This window comes from Alligator sinensis, unplaced genomic scaffold, assembly GCF_000455745.1.
Source record: "Alligator sinensis unplaced genomic scaffold, ASM45574v1 scaffold184_1, whole genome shotgun sequence".
NCBI lineage: Eukaryota > Metazoa > Chordata > Crocodylia > Alligatoridae > Alligator > Alligator sinensis.
In genome coordinates, this window is record NW_005842983.1 from 318,183 (window position 1) to 322,144 (window position 3,962).

Here is a 3,962-nt window from a genome sequence, read left to right on the forward strand (position 1 = left end):
TGCCAGTGGGGGCTAGGGGAAACAGCGTCTCCCCCAAACCCTTCTGGTTCCCCCTAGTGAGTTTATAGACGGTCACCAGGTCCCCCCTCAGCCTTCTCTTGTGGAGGCTGAATAGGTTCAGGTCCCGCAGTCTCTCACTGTAGGGTCTGCCCTGTTGTCCCCGGATCATGCGGGTGGCCTTCCTCTGGACCCTCTCCATGTTGGCCACATCCCTCCTGAAATGGGGCGCACAGAACTGGACACAATACTCCAGCTGCGGCCTGACCAGCGTCGCATAGAGGGGGAGGATCACCTCCCTGGCTCTACTCGAGATGCACCTGTGGATGCACGACAAGGTCCGGTTAGCCCTGCCAACCATGACCTCGCATTGTCGGCCCATGTTCATCTTGGAGTCAATAATGACACCAAGATCCCTTTCCGCCTCCGTGCTCTCAAGTAGGGAGCTCCCCATCGTATAAGTGTGCTGCTGGTTCCTACTACCCAAGTGCAGCACCCTGCACTTGTCCGTATTGAAACGCATCCTGTTCCTGTCTGCCCACCCCTGTAACCTATCCAGATCCTTCTGCAATCTCTCTCTCCCTGCTAGCGTGCTCACCTCCCCCCAAATTTTGGTGTCATCAGCGAATTTAAACAGGTTGCTCTCCACCCCAACATCAAGATCGCTGATGAAGACATTGAACAGCGCAGGGCCCAGGACCGAGCCCTGAGGGACTCCACTACCCACCTCCCCCCAAGTCGAATATGAATTTGTGTTTGTATGTTTGTATGTTTGTGTATGTATGTTTCAGAAATTATATGTATTTTAATGCTTGCATTTAAATATTTAATATCTGGAGCCAAGATAGGAAGCAGGGGGGGAGAGCCCAGCTGACTGTGACCCAGACCCCTTTGGCGGTTGTGGGGGCCAAAACAGGGTTGGAGACTTACCTGTAAAATCATAATGATGTGATGTAATTAATACTTCTAGTAATAGTTGTCACAAATGATTGCTGTTAATCACGGTAATCATCATCATTAATGTTAATAACCAATTACGGGTAAAAGCAGCTACCACGACTAATTGTAGTTGTTATAATTAATGGCAATTATGGTGAATAATTATAATGAATAGCAATTGATAAAAGCTCTGCGAATGGTATGTACATGCAAAGAATTAGTAGAGTTATTAGAAAATGAATGATTGTGATTAATATTGATCTTACAGTAATTAATCATACTAATGAGTTGCAATTAATAGTAATGGTTGTAATAGTTATAACAACTTTCAATTAATGATAACAGTTGTAATAATTAGTTATAATGAGTTGCACCTAAGGACACAGGTTATTATGATTAGTTATGATGACCTACACTTAACAATTATATTAATCAATCATAATAATTGATTGTAATCAGTAGCAGTTAATCAGGATAATCCATTGCAGTGCAATTAATAGTAATAATTATAATGGTCGTTTTAATTATTTGCAGTTAATGATAATGTTTATTATAATTAGTTATAACAATTATTTGTAATTAATCATAGAGGTTATAATAATTAGTTACAGCAGTGAGTTGCCCCAAAGGATAACATTTATTGTAATTATAATGAGCTGCCATTAAAGACAGTTATATTATTCAGATATAAAAAAGTGATTGTAATCAATAGCACTTAATGCAATGAATCAGAAAGTCAATTGCAGTGCAATTAATTGGAGCGATCAGTTGCAGTGCAGTTCATTAGGAAAACTGATTGCAGTTAATGATAGGAGTAATAATAATGATTATTACAATGGTGATGATAACAGTGACTGATCTGTGCAGACCTGTGTAATGTCCTGTGGGCGATGCCCAGAGGTAATAGGCCTTCATGGATCCTGTGGCAGCCTAATGGGTAGACGCACATGACGGGTGGCCTCTCATGTGTATGAAGGGAGGCCAAGGGAGGGACTTGGCCACGAGGCTGCTGGGACTTCCTTGAAGTCCCCGTCCTGGGGCTGACGGGTGCCTGTGGAGGGATGGGACTCGCGTGCTGGGACTGCATGCTGGGAAGACATCGGTGCTGCCAGGGGGTCCAGGAGAGTCTAGGCTTCATCCAAACCAGCTTGGCCTGGCGTCTCGGGGGTTCCCTGTGGCTCCCAGCCAGACCCCCACTCACAACCAGGACCTGCCTCCTTTGCTCTAGCCTCAGGCTCCCCCAGCTGCAGCTTGAGGCCATGGCTCCTGGTCCTGTCTTTGTTGCTGTCCCCACGCGTCCCGAGTGGGAAGTCGGGATCCAACCTCCAGTCCTGACTGGCTCCTCTGGTCTGGCCTGGCCCGGCCCCAGAGCCTGGGCACTGCCTTGCTCTGTGAGGCTCTGCCCAGGCTCTCCAGCCTCGGGGGAAACCTTGCTGCAGGGGCCTCAGTGCTTCAGGGGAGGCCAAGCTGTGCACACACACGCATGCACAGCCCAGGTGTCCAGATCTCAACCACCACACGGAACCCGGGCATCTGGGTCTCTCGCACACACAGACATGCAACCCAGACCTCTGGGTCTCTTGTACTTGAACAAAACCCAGATGTCCAGGTGTGTGTGTCTCTCTCTCGCATGTACATACATACACAACCCAGGTGTGTGTGTCATGCACACACACAGAACCCAAACATCCTGGAGACACGCACACAGAACCCAGGTGTCTGAGACAGACACACACACATGGAACTCAGGTGTCCAGGTCTCTCTCTTGCGTACATGGTGCTGGTTGCCTTTCAGCATTATTTCTCCTGCTGGACTCCCACAAGTGTGATCCTTTTTCGAAGGATTTCCCAAGGATAGAGGTGAGACTGTCTGGTCTATAGTTGCCTGGATCCTCCTTCCTCCCCTTCTTGAAAATAGGGCCCACATTGACCCTTTTCCAGTCCTCTGGGGCTTCTCCTGAGTGCCACGAGTGCTCACAGCCATGGCAGTGGCTCTGCTATGACACTGGCCAATTCCTTTGGCACACTTAGGTGAAGATCATCCGGGCCTGCTGACTTAAAAACATCCAGCCCCTCCAAGTGTCTCTTCACTAGGTTGGCGCTAACAGTTGGTGGGCTGGTGTCCCTGCTGTGCTTATCTAAAACCCAGTTGGGAGATTTGTTTTGATCTATGTTCAGAAATACAGAAGCAAAAAACTAATTGAAGAGCTCAGCTTTGTCCCTCCTATCTGTCACCAACTGCCCTAGTCTGTCCTATAGGGGTCCTATGTTACCATGCACCTTCTTTTTGGTCCCTATGTACCTGAAGCAGGAATTACGTTGTCTTTAATTTTTGTTGCCAGCCTAAGTTTCATTGCTGCCTTGGCCTTTCTAACTGCCTTCCTACAAGTGCGAGTCAAGGAGGTGTACTCCTTGGTGGCTACCCCCTGCTTCCACAGCCTGTGTGCCTCTCTCTTTGCCCCTAGGCTTTCCTGGATTTCCCTGTTCAGCCAAAAGGGTTTCTTGGCCCCTTTCCCCCCTTTATGTGCAATGAGATTGTCCTTTTCTGCACCTGAAGGATCGTTCCCTTGAGGAATGACCATGCTTGCTGGACTCCCATCTCACCAATGCTCTTGTCCTTCAGTGCTTCACTTAGTAATCTCCTGATCTCATTGAAGTTGGCCTTTCTGAAGTCTAGCACTTTTGCCCTACTGGTTATCTTCCCCACCTTCCACCAGATAGTGAATTCTAACAATCGATGGTCACTATTCCCCAGGTTACCCTCTATCTGCAGATCTCCCACCAGGTCATCCTCTGGAGCAAACGCCAAGTCCAGCAAGGTGTTTCCCCTAGTGGGACTGTATACCTCCTGCATTAGGTGGAGGTCCTGTATGCAGGATAAGAAAGGACCTATGTGAACGGTCAGATCTAGCTGACTGCTCCTCCCAGCAGATGTGAGGTGCAGTGGTCTGTAATACACCCCCACTACCAGATCTCCTCCCCCCCACAACCCCCTTGTCTTCTGACCCACAGTGCCTTGTTTTCCC